Below are 20,343 nucleotides of genomic sequence, written 5' to 3'. Positions count from 1 at the left end.
ATAGAAAGACACTGTGAGGTTAAAGGGTGCACCCAGTAACGACGGGGACGTCTTCTGCACTCGATGGCTCTTCTCCTCCTTATTTTCATGAATAGCAAGATGAGCATTGCCATCAAACTACCCACACATGCATTCATCTTGAACGATCTCAGAACAATACACAGAACGCTCCTCTCACTCCAAACTCCAACACGCACTCAGCCAGGGAACAAAGAGACAGGAAATAGATGTTTTGAAATGCGGAGGAATGAAATGCATCATGGGAAGTATCAAGGGACCCCCCAAAAAATGTAAAAAAAAATAAAAGGGTTGCTATGGAAATGAATACCGCAGCTAAAGGCGGTCGCAATTAAATGCATCTAAACGCATGTAATCGCAATGTCCAAATGCAGATAATCGCAGTGCCTGGAGCCTCGAATTTTACAAAACATGTGTAGTGCTTTTAACTGCGGCAAAACAGCCGTCTGTGTGAAAGGGGCCTAAAGGTTTTTTTTCACTGTCAAGGCAATAGGGATGTGGAACTCTCTTCCACAATATTAATGGTGGATGCAGGGAGTATTGATAATTTTAAGAGACTCTTAGGCCTTGTACACACGATAGTATAGCCAGAGGACAACGGTCTGAAGGACTGTTTTCATCAGTCCAAACCGATCGTGTGTGGGCCCCATAGGTTATTTAACCTTAGGTTAAAAAAATGAGAACTTGCTTTAAAATTTAACCTATGGACTGGTAACCGATAGGTCAAAACCGATCGTTAGTATGCAAAAGCATTGGTTAAAAACATGCGCATGCTCAGAATCAAGTCGGCGCATGCTTGGAAGCATTGAACTTCGTTTTTTCCAGCACGTCGTTGGGTTTTACGTCACTGCGTTCTGACACAATCGTTTTTTTAACTGATGGTGTGTACGCACGACGGACTATCAGTCAGCCTCATAGGTTAACCTAAGACAACGGTCCTTCAGACCGTTGTCCTCTGGCTATCCTATCGTGTGTACGAGGCCTTAGATGTGCAACTTAAGGAACGTGACATACAGGGATATGGGAAATATAGACACTGACACACGTGCACCCACCTACCTACTGGGTGGGCTATTGTCTTTATTAGACCTTTCCTACTATGATACTATGATAAAATCCTTTTCTTGGAGTTTATTAGGGTCCAAATTCTCTGTCTATTGCTTTTCTGTACTACATTTCCTTCGTGATTCTACATTTAAAAAAAATTAAAGTGTTCTGTCAATCTACAGTATGGTGCACTTTATATTCTTCATGCACAAAGGGCTCCAATTATAACCTCATTCTGATTAACTATGGGTTGATGACAATTTCATTACTCAAAAAATAAATTTATTAGCCCGTGGTAACGTGTTGTGACTATAGCTTCTCTGCTAATAAGGCAAAGTTTAACCGCTTCTAGAACTTCAAGTTGATTGCCATCCCTCTGCAGTTATAAGACTTGTATAAAGAGATAAATTATTGCTTCAATGTCTAAAAATCTTGAGTTACAAGGCTACATTCTTTATGTATATTAATTTCATTTTGGTCTATAAAATACCAGTTATAATTCACATTTTATTCAAATCACTACCATTTTGACAGCAGCAAAAACTGCATATAAAAGACAGCTTAACTTAATTTTAACCTGATTTTGCTTATACTAATGAGAAAGGGATTAATTAAAGGTAACTCTTCGGGCAGAAAGAAATTGGCATAGTAAAAAATTGCATTTCGTAAGATTTTTTTTATATAAATATCAAGACTTACATTTTGAATTTCAGAGAATCTCTTGCAAAATGTCTATCTCCTGATCAAAGAAATATTGCATTGTCTTACATAATAATGGAAATCAGTACTTTCCTTTTTTTTGGAAGGCTTTTGGTTGCCTTTTGCTCATTTACCATAGCCTAATCCTCCTGAGATGTCAATGTACCTGTTGTTTTACTAGTGTCACATGTGACCAGTCAGAATAGAAATATGGGAGCTTCCATTGCTTACATAATCATAGTTTTGAGATAGTCTATTTTAAGGCTTTTGCGTTTTACTTCTACTTCATTACTTTAGCACTAAGACATGTACTCCTATTTTAAACAGAATATATGCTTCCCTTTACTGATTTATTCATATAAGAAATCATACAGTCTGTGCTATATACTGCGTGCTTTAAGAAAAAATAGCTGCTTAATGTTAGGTTGAGGTCTTTTCTTTTTATATATTTTTTTCTTATTATTTGTTGTTTAATTCTGTTACTAAGAAAACAAGAAAATAGTTGTTAATTTATTTTATTGGGAACACTAACTTTGTACACACAATCTTACACGTAGCATTGCCTTAGTCTAACTGTTCTATTCAATCTTTTGCATTAGTTTATGCACACTTGCTTTTGTACCAAATTTAACACACCTGCTCCCCAATCACATTGAGACCTTGTAACACTAATGAGTCAAATGACACTGGGGAGGGAAAATGGCTAATTGGCTCCAATTTAGACATTTTCACTTAGGGGTGTACTCACTTTTGTTGCCAGCGGTTTAGACATCAATGGCTGTGTGTTGAGTTATTTTGAGGGGACAGCAAATTTACACTATTATACAATCTGTACAATCACTACTTTACATTGTAGGAAAGTGTAATTTCTTCAGTGCTGTCAAATGAAAAGATATAATAAAATATTTTCAATAATAGGGGTGTACTCACTTTTGTCAGATACTGTATATACATGGCTGTGGATAAGTATTTGCCCCCTTCCTGATTTTTTGCATATTTGTCACACTTAAATGATTCAGATCATCAAACAAATTTTAACATTACACAAAGATAACCCAAGTAAATCCAAAGTATTTGCCCCCTCCCATGCTGAATCATGAATGAACTGTGATTAACCACAATTTTTTGGAAAGTCAAGTTAAATTTCACCTGCCACACTCAGGTCTGATTACTGCCAGACCTGTTGAATCAAGAAATCACATATAGTGAAGCATGCTAACAAATCACAAAAAGCCAATCACCATGCCACAATCTAAAAAAAAATCAAGAACAGATTAGAAACAAAGTAATGTACATGTATTAGTCTAGGAAGGGTTTCAAAGCCATTTTGAAGGCTTTGGAACTCCAGTGATCCACGGAGAGGGCCATTATCCACAAATGGAGATAACTTTGAACAGTGGTGAACCTTCCCAGGGGTAGCCAACCCACAAAAATTACTCCAAGAGCATAACAATGACTCATCCAGGAGTTCATAAAAGAACCAAGAACAACGTCTAAAGAACTTCAGGCCTCACTTGCCTCAGGTAAGATCAGTGTTCATGATTCAACAATAAGAAAGAGACTGGCCAAAAATGGCATCCATGGGAGAGTTCAAAGGCCAAAGCCACTGCTGACCAAAAATAAACACAAAGGCTCATCTCACATTTACCAAAAAACATCTTGATTATCCCCAAGATTTTTACGCAAATATTTTGTGGACTGATGAGACAAAAATTTCACTTTATGGAAGGTGTGAGTCCCATTACATCTGACATAAAACGAATACAGCATTTGATAACATCATAGAACATCATACCAACAGTCAGACAAGATGGTGGTAGCGTGATGGTCTGGGGCTGCTTTGCAGTTTCAGGACTTGGACAAATTACTATAATTAATGGAACCATGAATTCTTAGCTGTGCCAGAAAATCCTAAAGGAGAATGTTCGGCCATCAGTTTGTGAGCTCAAGCTCAAGTGCACTTGGGTTATGCAGCAGGACAATGATCTGAAACACAAAAGTAAGTCCACCTCCAAATGGTTCAAACAAAGCAAAATTTAGGTTTTGGAGTGGCCTAGTCAGAGTCCGGCGTTACACACTGAGGCCCCATACTCACGACCAAACATGTCTGCTGAAACTGGTCCGCGGACCAGTTTCAGCGGACATGTTCGTTCGTGTGTAGGCAGTAACAGACAGGATTTCAGCAAACATTCGTCGGCCAGACCGTTTTCCAACGAACAACTGTTTCCTGGTCTTGCTTTAAAACAGTCTGCTGGAATCGTGTCCGTCAGACATGTTCGGTCGTCTGTACACAAAAGCAGCGTACAAAAACCCCGCGCATGCTCAGTCCAAATGAGGAGACGGGAGCGCTCGTTCAGGTAAAACTCGCGTTTGTTTGGGATATGGCACATTCGTCATTAGAAACCTTTTATTCTAGCAAGAGAACAATGTCTTAAAAAGGCGCACTAAACCACAGTTTCTTGCCTCGTTTTATTAATTCTTCTCTTGCTATAATAACCCCGTTCTCTTGCTGATGCAATTTCAATAGAGTTGTCCCATACTGAAATGTCAATTTCTTGCTTGTGATGTAATCTTTTAATAATGTTTTCTATGCCAGACGTGTGTTTTGGTTGGTGGTCCTCCATAATTTATTGTAGTCATTTTTGTAAAGGAATGTGCATCTTTTTAATTTTTTATGTTGTTTCTAGTTATGTCACCATTTTTTTTTTTTTTTTCCATGTTTTTTTTGGTTTATTTTTAATTTTTTTTTTTTTGTGTTTCATTTGAGAATATTGAACCATATTGGCACACCAAATGTCCCCCCCCCCCAAGGAGTGTGTCCTTTGTAAATGACACATTGTATATTTATTAAAGGTTTGCTGCCTAATAATCCCCACAGTATAACAAACAATAGACATGTTTTCAAATGAAAGCAAAAAGCCTTTTATTTTGGCAAATGTCATCCCAAAAATTAAACAGAACGGCAGCACTAGAATCGATAGCAAACTATATGCAAACTGGCATTTCCAACATGGTGAAGGAGAAACTTCCAAGCCTCAGGAGCCAAACACAAAAATATGAAGCAGCAGCACAGAAACAAAGGAACCCAAACTGTGGTAGTCCAAACAATATGTCCTTTATGTGGAAGGAAATGGAAGGCAGAAAATCAACGTTTCCTCCTCTTTCCAACCTTCCCTCCAGGCAGCCTTCCAGCGGATCTTACACGGGCTCTTGCAGGTGGGGTCGATGTGGCAGCAGGAGGATGGTGTTCCGCAAGCCGGGCCGGGTCACATAGCCCAGTCTCTGGGGTCAGCAGGCCCTTCTGCATCCACCAAAGGACCTGGTTCATCAGGGCCTTTGCCAGTCTTCTCTGGTCCTCCTCCCCTTCATTCAAATCATGTGCCAAGGAGGCACTGAAGGCCTCTGTGGGGTTGAGGGGGGCCCTCATGATGGCGCTTGCCTCCTGTATCATGCGGAGGCTTGCCTCCTCCACAGGCCTCAACTGCCTCCTTCGGCCTGATGGCCTCACCTGGGGGGGAGAAGACTGGCTGGTGGTGGTTCTCCTGGCCGGGGGGACCTGCTGCAGGCCACTGGGCCCAGCCTCCTCCTGGCTGCCACTGACCCCGGCCTCCTCCTGGCTGCCACTGACCCCGGCCTCCTCCTGGCTGACAGACACCTGAGGATCTGCCACCTCCTGGCTGATCTCTTCTTCCTGTGTGGGACAAAAATGACATTTTTTACAATTTCGCTAAATAAAACCACACTCATTTTCATGTTTTTCGTTTAGTATTTTCTGTTCATTATTACTTGAATACACTCTACTTCTGACCCCTGCAGTTGTCATCCCTGACACCTATTTGTCTGTACACCTTTTTTTTTGCTTTTTCCCAGCTTGGCTTTTCTTTTACAATATCAAATCATTAATCCACCAAGAATTATTTACGCCAGAAATATAGAGGAAACTACTATACCTCCTCATCGAAGGGTGGCAGATCTGCATCTCTGTCAGCCAGGCCCTCTTCCTCTGACTCTGCAGGGCTGTGGTCATCTGGGGAATGTCCGCTGGAAGGTAGCATGGAGGAAAGGTTGGAAGAAAGACTCGACATCGTTTTCCTGCCTTCCATTTCGTCCCGCAAAAAAGCCATCTGTTTGTAATACCACAGTTTGGGTTCCTTTGCTTGTGTTGCTGCTGCTCCCGTTTTTTTGCTTTTATTAGCTTTGTATGCTCTCCTGTATGTGCTTCTGAGGTTGGCAAGTTTATCCTTCACCATGTTGGCAGTGCATCCTGGCACCCATGTTTGCATATAGTTTGCTAGCTCTTCTAGTGCTGCCGCTCGTACATCTTTATTACAATATAAAGAGTGCTTGGAATTCCACAGGATGGGCGTGTCCTGATATTTTTGGAGTAAGGCCTCTATAGCTTCCTTTGTTTGTAGGAGGTCCATTTCCCTTTTAGAAAAATGATATTTCTTTTTGAGTCTAGATTCGCAAAACATAAACCAAAGAAAAATAAATGTTCAAAAGGATCAGCGTTGACCTTGATATAATATGTGTCTTCAAATTTATTACCTATATCTAATTACAAACACAGTCTCTCTTGTTGTAAAAATGATTGTCAGCTCGGCCGCATTGGTTGTACCAAACATTGATTTGCTAGATGCAGAGCCATTGTTAACATTGCAGTAAATATTTTTAATATAGAAAAATAAACAATGCTTACAAATGACAGTATTCATCTAGGCACTCTTTCATGTGTAAATCTCATGCCCCTGACAATGGATGAGATAAAAGACACTTCCTAATGACCTCTGTACAACCAACACTTGAACAATACTTTGCCTGATCTGAATACACCATTCAAAAACTTGTCAATGAGGTACAGCATTGTTCACATCTCTATTTTGTGAGTTGTCCAAAAGCATTTGGATACCAAAATAACATTGTGGTACCCCATAGACAGAATAGCTTAAAAAGGGTGCAACCAACAGCCCAAACCCCCATCCCATGTGTCTACATTTTCCAGGCCTCTGCTGATCCCATTTTTAATTTCCTTACCTTCCTGTCTCTCGCTCCTCGTTTCTCACGCTCGCCTAATTACCGCGTAAGATGCGTAATCACGGCGTGCACCTTTTAAACACTCCGCGTATTTATTAAACCCCGCCCTCGTCACCTTTGCTAGGCCCCTAATCAATGAGTTTAGGAAATATGGCGTTAACTGTGTATGTTCTGGATGCGCTCGAAGATTCTCCGCGTAACCTACGTAAACACGTTGTTTGCATTCTATACACTCCGCGTATGTATTAAACGCCGCCCTCTTCTCCGCCCATGGCGTAACAATTCATCTTTTCCCCGCCCATAATCTCTGTGGGAAAGGAAAGATGGCGATGTCACACGAGCGGGCACGATGCTCTCATGCCACAAGTGAAGGGACAGAGGCAGGGACGTCCCGATCAAGGCAAAGAAGATATAAAGCCACTAATATGCGGTTCCAGGAAATGGTGGAGTTAGTTTACATCATGCGAAAGAAGGACTATGATGGTGAATTAGGGCCATACAAGACCCCTAACCGCCGAAAGGCACATATTATGGACAAGGTGGCGAGGAGAATGCAGAGGATGTTTGGGATCACCAGGTCCAAGGAACAGCTGAGGAAACGCTGGTCAGACTTAAAATTGAGGGAGCCACATCAGATGAAGAAAATACTTAAAATTCTGCGTAAAAGTAAGTAAATATATATTGGGGTTGGGGGGGGGGTGGGTGATTGTCTGCAATAATGTGTTGCCATGTATATTTCACCATCTGCCTCCTTGGCCTGCTTGTAATTTTAAAAACATGTTGTCATTTATTTTTTAGGACATAAATAACTACATATTTACAAATAGTGTTCTTAGTAAACCACGTAACATCACATAGTTTCTCAGAAAGGCTCGGTTATTCCAGGAACAACACACCTGGACATGACTCACTGGCCAAAAACTTTGTTGGTAAACATTGTGTAAAAGCTAGTTCTAAAAAAATAAAATAGGAGAATGGGAAAGGCAAACAGGATTCATTCTAAAAACAGTGGTAATAAAGCAGATGTTTTCACAGCTGCAATGCAGAGCACCTGTGTCTCCCCAAATCAAAAATGTGTTTTGGTAGGGTCTCCCAGAAATACTGTTTAGGGGGGACATCCATGTGTGTCACTTTGCTAAAAAGGGGCAGGATCAGAGCTTGCCATAGAAGTAATTCCAAAATGTAGGTTTGGTGAAATATAAAAGTCACTAAATGAAAGCCTCTTCTAAGCAATGTGTGCGATTTATGCTCTCCAATATCTGTGTGCTGATGAGTCTACATTTTTTTTGGGTTATTTAAGGGGAAAGAAGTCGCCAGCATTTGGAGGAGGCAGAGAGGGCCAGACAAGGCCAAAATCTTCCATCTCAACATGTGGAGGAGGAGGAGGATGTGGAAGGAGAAGAGGATGTGGAAGGAGAAGAGGATGTGGAAGGAGAAGAGGATGTGGAAGGAGAAGAGGATGTGGAAGGAGAAGAGGATGTGGAAGGAGAGGAGGAAGGAAGAAAGGAGGAAGGAAGAGAGGAGGAAGAAGTAATTTTGGACTTAGAATTTATAGCAGATGAAGGGCAAGTGGCGGAAGAACAATTTGGCGAATTGAAAGAAGGTGGATTGATGGATGAAGGAGGAGTCGAAGATGATGGGGAAGTGGTGGAAGAAGGAGGAGTGATAGAAGATAATGGGGAGGTGGTGGAAGAAGGAGGAGTGATAGAAGATGTCGAAGAGGTGGAAAGGAGAAGCCCATCAGGTCAGTGTCACCCTAGCTTGATTAAAAAAAACATATGTAGATAGGCCTCATCGAAAAATAATTTTGGAAATGACCATTTTTTTTATTTTTTTAGGGGAGGAGGATGGTGTGCCAATATTTTCACGTGCAAGTGCTGCTATAATTATTCAGCAGGTAATGGAGTGCAGCACTGAAATGCACAATATGCGTGAAAGGATGGTTGTCATGGAAGAGAATTTAACAAATGTCCTTTTGGAATGCTGCACGGAAATGGACAATATGCGGCAAAGAATGATGGTCATCGAATCTAATTTTAAAAATATTATTGACATGATGGGCCGTGTCAAAGACTGAAACACCCCCCGCCCATCCCCCGCCCCCACAAACATTTTTACTGTTTTAATAATGAATACGCCAAAATTTGAAGATACACACACAGTGTGCCAACATGTGCTATCTGCCATCACAGAATATCTAGTGTCTGTGCTTTGTGGGTCCAACCCCCTCCTCCATCCTCAAGTAGTTGAGAGGAAGGGTTTGCTCCCACAAAACACAGACATTGATCACCCATGATGTCAGATAGCACATGTGGCCATTTGTCTGTTGAACCAATGACATTTGGCGAGTTTGCACTGAATGTGTGTATCTTCAAATTTTGGCGTGTTCCAGTGTGAAAGCACACCATGACTGACTGCTGTTGTGAGTTTTTATATTTTTATAATTGTATTTTTTTACTTTTTGACCATGTTGAACATTTTTGGATACTATAAAGTTTAGACCATAAAGAATAAACACCTAAAAAAAATTAAAAAGATATATATATAGAATTATAAATCTCTCTAATCACTGAATTTAGTGAAGTCGAGATTTGACTCCTAAATCTCCACAACAAATATTCGTATTGAAAAACACACCAAAAAAAATAAAAAATTTTCAAAAAATTTTGGTTTTTGTGCATAAAAAATATGCCGAGAATAAAAAATACTAAGGCGGTAAACACCCCACCCAAAATATTCTATATATATATATATGTAAACAATAAATCTAACTATATTTGATAAACAAAAATGTGAACTTGTTAAAAAATGTATAATCTGCATAATATTTTTTGTTTAATTACCTGAAAAAAAAAAAAAAAAATTGTAGACTCCTAAGTACAAAAGCAGGGAGTAATGAAAAAAAACTAAAATAATTTTTGGGGTCATGAACAAGCAAAAATTAAAAAAAATGACCTCCAAAATTTAAAATGGAGTTGCTTCTTATTTCTAGACTCAATACCCTGTTTGTAGATGAGTGAATACTGTGCAAAATGTGGTTATTTACTAAAAGTGGAGAAATCAATTATGCAGTAAAATTGCAGAAGTTACTTAGAGAACCAGGAAGACAGATAAAAAGAGAAAAAGCATTAATGACAAACAACTGTATAAAGTCCAATGGTCTAATTATTTATTATTTGTGAGAATATTCCTTTCTTTGGGGGCCGAATTAGAAAGAAATATGATCTGGCATAGCAATGGCCCCCCGACCCATGAAGTACTCAACATATTTGTCGCGTACCTCACGAGCTGATTGGGGGGCCAAGCCAGCGCGACCAGTGTCCAGCCCGGGAAGGGGATCTGAGGGTAGTCTTGCCTCAGAACCGATGTCGGGTAGTCATGCATGTGCCCCTTGTGATGTCTGCATCATGGGGGGGGACATACCTGACACCCATGTCACTCACCAATCAGCCAGCTGATCCATTCACATTCATCTCCAAATCTCGAGATATGTTGGTCTGCTGGAATATATAACTGTCATGGCACGAACCAGGAAATTTTGCACAGACGTGCCAGATGAGGCAATGGGCATCTACAATCACCTGGACATTTATGGAATGCCAGTTTTTGCGATTCCGGAACAGGTGCTCTGTCTCATGGGGGGGCTGTAGTGCCACATGGGTACAGTCAATGGCCCCGATGGTCCGTGGGAACCCAGCAATGTTATAAAAGTCTGCCATGGTCTTCAATCGCTGGTCCTCCTGGGTGGGCTTTTGAAATTGATTGCCCATGCGTCTTAGTATTGCAGGGACTACTTGATGGACACACCTGCTCATCGAGGACTGTACCATCCCAGCCAGACCTCCACATGTTCTTTGGAAAGACCCAGTGGCAAGAAAATGCAGGGTTGCCATTACTTTGATGTGAGGTGGCAGGGCATGGGATCGTTGGGTTGGGGTGGTGAGATCATCCTGCAGGATTCGGGTTAATTCCAGGATGGCTTCCTGGTTAAAGCGGAAGTTGCCATAGACCTCAGAAGCAGTCATGCCAAAGAGATCTTGGCGTGGGCGGTATACCCTCTCCTGTGCCCTCCTCCTCCTCCTCTGTGCCCTCCTCCATCTTTGCGCCTGTAAAGTAGCGAGTGCCGTTAGAATCATGGATGGGCCAGGCATTTTGGCAGTCAGATTGATGTCCAGCAAATATGTGTTGTCAGCTCTTCCTCAATGCTGTTGCTTGAGCAGACCTTTACACGGCAGGTGTAAAATTAGGGCTGCTTTTATAAAGTGTAACTTTGCTCCAGGAAACTAACAGGTGCGCACAGGGCGTAATCTACGGCGCACAGGGCGTAATCTACGGCGCACACACTTAATTTTGTGGAACGCCCTATCTCCCTCATTTGCATCTTTGCCTATCAAAAAAAGCGGCGTGACTAGCGTAATTTGCGTCAGAGGATGCGCCGGTGTAATTATTTTAGGTAGGACGGAAAAAAAAGATTTTTCGTTTTGAGGATCAGGCGCAAAGATACGCGCGGTGTAAAATTAGAAATCTCGAGTTAAGTCGGCGCATCTGCTTTGTGGATTTGGCCCACTGTTTTTTGGACGGCATCCTGAGTGCTGACCATCCCTTTCCTTAATCTGGTACATTAGAGGTGTTAGCGCCTTGAGGTCTGAGCATCGAGAAGAGCTGTTATGTGGGAAGATTGTAGCGCCTATACACCTGTTTTCCCATTTTTGGAAGCAGTTGCACATAATTTCCTGACAATTTATGTCAGACTTTTTTCATACAAAGGACAGGTTGGATAGTGTTGCACATTTTTTGATTTGAAAATCTTTTAAAGGGATAGCGCTACACATTTGTATGTGTATGTATATACATGCACCTATATCTGAACTTCCTTATTCCTGATTTTTCTTCTTTTTGTGAACACTAGGGATGGGCTGAACGACCCCCTGTTCGGTTCGCACCAGAACTTTTGAACATCGCTAAAGTTCGGAACCGACTAACGAACCCCATTGATGTCTATAGGACCCGAACTGGAAAAATCAAAAGTGCCCATTTTAAGGGCTTATATGCAAGTAATCGGGCCTACAATGGTTATGGGAATGGGTAATGGTTATCATTTTTAAATGAGCAGTGATTTATTGATGCTTAAAGTGAAAGCATAAATATAAAAATTTCCTTTCAATATAGTGCATGGAGAATTGCCGGGTAACATGAAAGATACCCAACATGTCACACTTCAAAATTGTGCCCGCTCGTGGAATGGCATCAAACTTTTACCCTTAAAAATCTCCATAGGCGATGTTTAAAAAATTCTACAGGTTGCATGTTTGAGTTACAGAGGAGGTCTAGCACTAGAATTATTTATTTTGCTCTAACGATGGCGGCGATACCTCACATGTGTGGTTTGAACACTGTTTTCATATGCGGGCGCTGCTCACGTATGCGTTCGCTTCTGCACATGAGCTTGTCGGGACAGGGCACTGTAACAAAAAAAATCTTATTTATATTACTTTATTTTAAAACTGTTTAAAAAAAATGTTGTCTCACTTTAATTCCTATTACAAGGAATGTAAACATCCCTTGTAATAGAACAAGCATGACAGGTCCTCTTAAATATGAGATCTGTGATCAAAAAGACCTCAGATCTCATATTTGGACTTGTAAAAGAAAAATTTGTCATTTGTAAAAAATTACAACAAAAAAAATTTCCTTTAAGACGTATGGACGGAAGTGACGTTTTGACGTTGCTTCCGCCCTGCTATGGTATAGAGATGGGTGGGGGCCATCTTGCCCTCACTCATCACTCGATCACCTCCGCCACTACCGACGGCTTCGGTAAGCGGCGGAGGGCGCAAGAGAGCAGCTGGAGGGGGGCCCCTCTCCCGCTGCCGATAACAGTGATCTTTAGGCGAATCCGCCGCAGAGTCCACTATTATCGTAAACAGGACTGGCCACTGAAAAGATGGATATCTCGGTTGTGGCAGCAGTATATGTATATGAGTCGGTCCTTAAGTGGTTAAAGTGGTTGTAAACCCTGTTACACCACTTTTACATACAGGTAAGCCTATAACAAGGTTTACCTTTGGGTACCTTGAATTTCTTCTAAATTTGCACAGTTTGGGAGATATTCAGTATATATGCTGCTACCAATGTCATCGGTACATTCGCACTGAAAAAACGGTCCGCTGGTGCCGTTTCTTCAGAAATCATGATGTCATCGTGGCTCCAGCCAATCACTGCGCCGGAGACGTAAAACTGGAAGTAACTCTGGTGGAAGATGTCTGTACTGTACTTGGAGGGAAGACGATGATCCAGGGCATCGTTCTAAGGTAAGTATTTCATAATGAACTAGTATGTGATGCATACTAGCTCATTATGCCATTGTCTTGCAGTTTTTTTTTTACAGTACTTTGACATTATAATGGTTTATCTTTAAGTTACAGTAAAACCTTGGATTGTGAGTATAATTCGTTCCGGAAGCATGCTTGTAATGCAAAGCACTTGTATATCAAAGCTTAGTTTCCTCATAAGAAATAATGGAAGCTCAGATGATTCGTTCCACGACTATTTATCCATAAGTCCTTCAGTTTATTGTCCATATAAAAAGATTATAGCAATGTGATAGGTTGTGTAACCATAAAATGTCCATCCACAAATGGAAGCCTCCACAAGTGGATTAGAAGCAAAATCCAGCAGGAACTAGAGTATAAAAGAGAAGAGAGTCGCCTCTAAGTGTAGCAATATGGTTACATTTAATGAAGGTACAACATTTAGCAACTCACATGGTTGATGATTAAGCGGCACATCTAAGTATGGAGGCATCCGGGGTTAAGCGATCCACATAGACCGTCATCCTCACCGCCGGCTCTCACCGTTATCAGTCTGCAATCGTGACCGGGAAGACTACGCTGCAGTAGAATGATCTGAAAGTGAGACTTGAACCGCTCATGGAAGGGACAACATCAATGGCAGTGAGGAGAATGGTCTATGTGCCTCTCTTCTATTTTATACTCAGCTGTGACATGGCGCTACTCTTATATCAAGACATCGCTTGTATATCAAGTCAAAATGTATTAAAAATGTTTGCTTGTCTTGCAAAACGCTCTCAAACCAAGTTACTCTCAAACCAAGGTTTTACTGTATTTGCTAGGGATCCAGAATATTTTAAGTTTCTAGCTGTTTCACATTTTCTCATAGAAATAAATAAATACCTTGCTTTGATAAATATCTTTAACATTATTAGCCCTTTTTTTTTTTTAAATCAACATTTCAGAAAATAAAAATATTATTTAGACTATATTGTGGCTTTCACGTATAATAGTGTAGACCAAAAGAGGTTTATAAATCTTTAGATGGATTGTCTCCAATACATGAGCTCAGACTATTTGTTCCAAGAATTAACAGATGGTCCCCAAATTATTAGGGATTTCAATTTAACAGAACATTTTCCGTGAATAAAAAAACATTTTTTTACAGCTTGCCTCTCCCATTTGTTATTACACAGCAGCCAGGGCCATTCATAAACATCCAATCTATTGTAACAACCTCACACACACACACATACACACGCTACTATGCAAAGGTTTTGGGGAGGTATGAAAAAATGTTGTAAATTAGGAAGGCTTTCAGAAATAGAAGTACTAATAGTTTATTTTTATCAATTAAGAAAAAGTGAGAGTAAATGAACAGGAGATAAATGCAAATGAAAACAATATTTGGTGTGACCACCCTTTGCCTTCTATGAAGCCGGTTCACACATCTCCGCAGCGGCTCCCGTGCAAATTGTACAGGAGCCCTCTGCGTCTTTTGGTCCATTTCAGGCCAGAATTCAGCACAAAATTCAGGCTGAAATCGGACCTGAAACTGTGAATGGAGACATGCCAGACTTCTGCTGTAAGTGGTTGTGTGTTCTAGTTTGAACCCAGCCTAATTTTTCTAGGTACACGTGCACACAGTTTGAGAAGAAATTCAGAAGGTAAGATGTTCCAAACATCTAAGAGAACCAACCACAGATCTTCTCTAGATGTAGGCTGCTTCAAATCCTTCTGTCTGTTCATGTAATCCCAGACAGACTTGATCATGTTGAGTTCAGGGCTCCATGGGGCAAAACCATCACTACCAGGACTCCTTGTCCTTTTTTACAAAAATGCATACAGTATATACTACATGTTAAACTAGCAGTGGGTTTGGCAGTGCTTGTGTGCAGTAACAAGTGCACTTCTCAGAGCAGTGCTACAAGGGGAGGGGAGAGAAGGTCACACAGACTAGCTGAAAGGCAGTGAGGGGAGGGGGAGGAGGACGACGCAGGAGACAGAGGAGAGCAGAGAGCAGGGTGTGGATGATGGAGGCACGTAAACTGACCATGGTGTCAGGGCTCAGCAGCTATGATATACCATGGTCAGTTTACAGAGGGGAGGGCAGAAACGGGTAGAATGAACCAGGTATTTCAGGCGTTACAGGGGCCAAATTACACAGCACAAGCACTGTGCTGTAATTCATGCTTTAAGGGAACAGGATCCTTTTAATTTTTTAGATTAACAAAAGCTTTAAGGACACCATTTATCCTTACCAAATCTCCAATTCTATTTGCAGAAATGCTGCCCCAAACTTGCAAGGAACCTTCACCATTCAGACACTCACTATTGTACCGCTCTCCAGCTCTTCAGCAAACAAACTGCTTCCTGCTAAAGCCAAATATTTAAATTTTGACTCATTAGTCCAGAGCATCTAATGTGTTCAGCCAGAGGGTTCCATGACTAAGGAAAAAATGATTGGGGAGAGTGGGCACCCCTGCCGCGTTCCATTTGTGATAGGGAAGGGGGAGGGGGTGACATGAATCCCAAGGTCAAGACTTTGGCAGTTGGCTGTGAGTACATCGTAGTTATGGCTGAAAGTATGCTGCCTGAGTATCCAAATTTAGAGTGTACCACTCGCATGTAAAACCAGTGTACCCAGTCAAAGGCTTTCTCTGCATTGAGTGAGAGGAGTATAGAGGGAGTTTTATGGTATTTAGCCCACTGTATTAAATTTATAAAGCATCTAGTGCCACCGATGTTTGACGCCCATATAAAAACCCAACTTCATATGGATGAACTAGGTTAGGCGTAACACTAGCAAGATGAAGTAGCATATAATTGACATATATTTTGGTATCTATGTTCAGTAGAGCAATGGGTAGGAAGTTGGCTGGGTCTTCCATGGGTTTCCAAGGTTTGGGGATAGATTTTCAGCCACTAGTAGGGTGTTTTTAACCCCAGATATTGGCCGAGGAAAGGATTGATAGTGCCCGTGTTGAGGCGCCGCCAAAGCGTTTTGGGTGCTCTTCGGCAGCAATGCCCATACATTTCAATGGGTAGGGGCGGTGGAGGAGCGGTGTATACATTGCTTCCCCCACCATCCCAAAGATTCTGCTTGCGGGATTTTTTTTCCCATCCTGAAAGCGCACCGCCCCAGTGTGAAAGCACTCAGGCTTTCACACTGAGGAGGCTTGAGAGACACTTTGCAGGCACTTTTCAGGCGCTTTACAGGCACTATTTTTAGCACTAAAATGCCTGAAAAGCCTCAGTGTGAAAGGGGTTTTAGAAATGAAATTGTAGATGCCTCAGCTCGCCTTTTAAATTGTTTAGCCAGGAATGCGCCCGGTTTATTGCCGGAGACATACAAGGTTAGTTTGAGGCGTTTAATATAGAAGTCGTAGCTCTTCTGCAGTAGAGGGCTAAGCTGGTTTCGGTGCACTGAGATTTCCTCGCTTGGCAAGAATCTCTTGCTGCCCGAGTGTACAGACTCTCGTTTCAAAAGAACCGCGGTTCTCTTGAAAGGAAAGAATGCGGTGAAGTCATCGCGTACGACGAGCATGCGCTCGTCACATTCGATGCCGTCGTCGCCATCTTGCTTCACCCTACCTATGCCGTGGAAGCTACCGCACATGTGTCAAAGTCATTTTGAGCATGTGCGGGTTTCTACGGCGACAGGTAAGTATACACACTCTCTGGTTTCTCGTCGGGAAACAGGCCGTCAAGAATCTCGATGAGAAAAAAGAGAGCAGGTTCTCTTTTTTTCTCGTTGAGATTCTGGCCAGATTTCCTGATGAGAAACCTGAATGCCTCGTACACACGAAACAGTAATCTCGGCAAGAAGCAGTTTTCTTGCTGTTTTTTGCCAAGAAAACCGGTCGTGTGTACGAGGCTTTATAGACACCTCCAGGGATATCAACCTTATTGCACACCTTTGTGTCATTGGGAAAAAGACAAACCTTACCCACCAAACTTTTAGCTAAAGGTCTTGCAGTTTCTGTATAGCAGGGCTGGGGTGTGAGTGGAAGAAGCAATACAAGTAGCCAACCAGTTCATGTACTATATAGGAATAGAAAGCATAGTGAGCTCTTCACTGTATTGATTGTCTATTCACTGTCCAAGCACAGGCTGGGGCAGGTGCAGGAAAATCTGGGCTCAGAGGAAATATGTTGAATGATGCTGGCCATCAAACTAAGGACATCTAGCGACAGAAAAATGTACTGTGGAGGACAAAAAATAATATATATATATATATATATATATATATATATATATATATATATATATATATATATACAGTAAAACCTTGGTTTGAGAGTAACTTGGTTACTTGGTTACAAGTGCTTTGGATTACAAGCATGTTTCTGGAACGAATTATGCTCGCAAACCAAGGTTTTACTATATATATATATATATATATATATATATATATATATATATATATATATATATATATATATAGAGAGAGAGAGAGAGAGAGAGCTAATAAGGCCCACCAGGGATATTTAGGTGTGATATTGTTTATTTTTTTAACTTCTCTTTATAAATGTTTTGCTTTTTTTTTTTGGCTGGAGCTCTGCTTTAATGATTTTTAAGTGAATACATAATTAGACTAAAAGGTGTTCTTATATTTGCTTGGAGTTCAGCATACACAATCAAGTGTATGCCACCTGAAATGTATTTACTGTACCTTTATTAATCTAAAATTGATCTAAGCCACCAAGGTAAATTACTTGTTTAGTAAAATATTATTTATAATACATACAGCAAATTCAGTATATATATATATCTTTGTAATGGTTTTAAATAGAGTCTAATACTCTGTATTGAACCATTATTATTTGCTTAAAAACCTAAAGAAATATAGTTGAAGTAAATTCTAACTGAAATAGCACACACGCTAAAGTATTATTGTTTTGTGACTATTACTTTAAATAGTACAGTGTTACTTATATCCAGCAGAGGGAACCCTTTCATGTACTTCACAAGCAAGCTAAATAGAAAGCTTGCAGTGCCGTTTTCATGCAGCCTCATACAGATAAACCTCATACAGATCAGTAGGGCTGCATCCACTTACAATTAAATCAATCATAATTGAAAATTGGTGAAAATAACATTAAAAAAATAAGATGCTCACAATGCATTTTTGCCCAAAAGGTGACCAAAAAAGTTATTCCATTATAGAATTTATTCAAAAAATTACTTTTGTCCAGTTTATATTTAAATTGTAAGAGATCTCTCTCCCTCTCCCTCTCTTTCCATACCACTATTCCACTTTTTCACATAAAGACCGACTACTTACAGTGGTATTTGACGTAAGTTATATATCTATTATTTGAAATAAAACAATAGTAAAATATGACCTTTAAAACATGCCATAGCATTTCTCCTCTCAGCAGTGGTCCCACCATAACCATTAGGTAATAGTTTTCCATTCTTTGTGAGCTCCAGACAAAGATGTAGGCTTTTGGTCTGCCACCCATCAAAGAGTGAATGAATGAAATCTCTCCAATTAAACAAACTTCAACAACTATGATCTTTACAACAAGGATAACAGGTGCAGGTGTTGTGGAAGAATATGTGGTTTACCCCAAAAAAGCCCCCAAAACCCCTTCAGCTGCTCAAGTGTACGGTACCTTTGGGTTTTTCTGTGCTATACCATACAGTACACACAGCAGAGCCTAGAGGGGAGAGCTGAGTGTAATCTAAAACCTGAGTGGAGGAAAAGGACACACCGCCCTCTACACAATCTCATTGAAAAACATCTGAGGCTGGCACTCACCTTCTGTGTGTGAAAGAAAAGTTAGACATCAACTAGGTGATTTGAATTGAGGCAAGCACACACAATAGAAGGGTAGGCTAGGTTAATTTTTAATTTCAGAGGTTTACACACACTTTAAACTTGTCATGTTCAGGAAGTCAAGACAGAGGAGTATGAACCACCTCTTTCTGCAACCAGGATAACACCAACTGAGTCTTAAATGCTACAGTATATACAGCAGTCGTCACCAAATGGCGGCCCGCGGTCCGAACACAGACCGAGCACTGCTCGCGTCTGGACTGTCAGGCCGACAGTGTACAGCGCCACATCCCCACGGCTCCATTCAGCAGTCATTGGTTGCCGGGACCATGGGCACCCTGCAACCAATGACATCGCGTTGCACCCCACCCCCCTCCCGATGCTTACTATCTTGTAGCTCATGGCGAACTGAGCTGCAAGTTTAGCTCCCCTCCTTCCCCCACAGTTCTGAGACACATCACAGGTCCCAAAAGACTATGGCACCGTTCACAAGGTGCATCACGACTCATGTATGCGCAGTACGAAACAGGCTGTAAAGCCGCTGTAGGAAACAGGCTGTGAAGTACTAGAGATGCCGGTGCCTGCACCTAAAGCTGATTGAAGAATCAGCTTGGTTGAGGACATCATGGGATCCCTGGACAGGTAAGTGTCCTTATATTAAAAGTCAGCAGCTACAGTATTTGTAGTTCCTGACTTTTAATGTCTTGGAATGCCTGGAGCTTCTCTTTAAGACCTTGCACCTCAGACCCAAGAAGACCAAGAGGCATATTATGTTGGATACATTTCTCTAAAGTAAAAGACTTGATCATGTCTTCAGCTCGGGTATCATATGAAATAATATTTCATGGTACACTGATACTGCTCCTAGCAGATCTCTCAAGGTGCACAATTGTAATACATTGTGTATTCAAAATATTGTTGGAAGCTTTGAAGATACATGGTGAGCGATATAAATAGAAATACTTCTTTCACTAAAATGACCAAAATGCATTTTTAAGCCACCTGGAAAATCTTAACAAACTGCTAGGCATGTTCCAAACCCTTCGGGTCCAATTTAAGCCATTTAAGCCATTTAAGCCACTTAAGCCATTTAAGCCACTCATGCCATGCTTCCTGACTAGGGAGAAAACTGGTTTGCTTTCTCCAATTTCTTAACAGGGTCAACAAGCCCAGTGTTGACATTTCAGGTTTGTAGAGATGTTAAAGGGCTATCTATTGTATATACCCTCTAGTCTAGTAGTACTATGATATCGGTGCCAATTCCCTAGCTTAGAATAGCTGATGTAACTAAATCAAGGGGCCATCACTCCCTTTGATGGATTTTACATTTATTTTACATTATGTAAGTGCAGTATAAATAGTGTGGCCATACTAGCACACTATTACATTGCCTTTCAGGTTTAAGAAAAAAAAAAAGAACACCCAGGGGTTTACTACTGCTTTAACAAGAGTCCCTGGTCTGCCACAATA

The 20,343-nt window shown here is 41.0% G+C and overlaps 1 long non-coding RNA gene across 1 annotated transcript in view; it reads right to left on the bottom strand.

Moving 5' to 3' along the window:
• The window catches only part of LOC120914338, a 123,421-nt gene that overhangs the window by 64,426 nt on the left and 38,652 nt on the right, over window positions 1–20,343 (bottom strand). The window lies entirely within an intron of this gene.

This window comes from Rana temporaria, chromosome 1 (assembly GCF_905171775.1).
Source record: "Rana temporaria chromosome 1, aRanTem1.1, whole genome shotgun sequence".
In the NCBI taxonomy this organism is placed as follows: Eukaryota; Metazoa; Chordata; class Amphibia; order Anura; family Ranidae; genus Rana; species Rana temporaria.
This window is presented reverse-complemented; position numbering and strand designations above follow the sequence as displayed.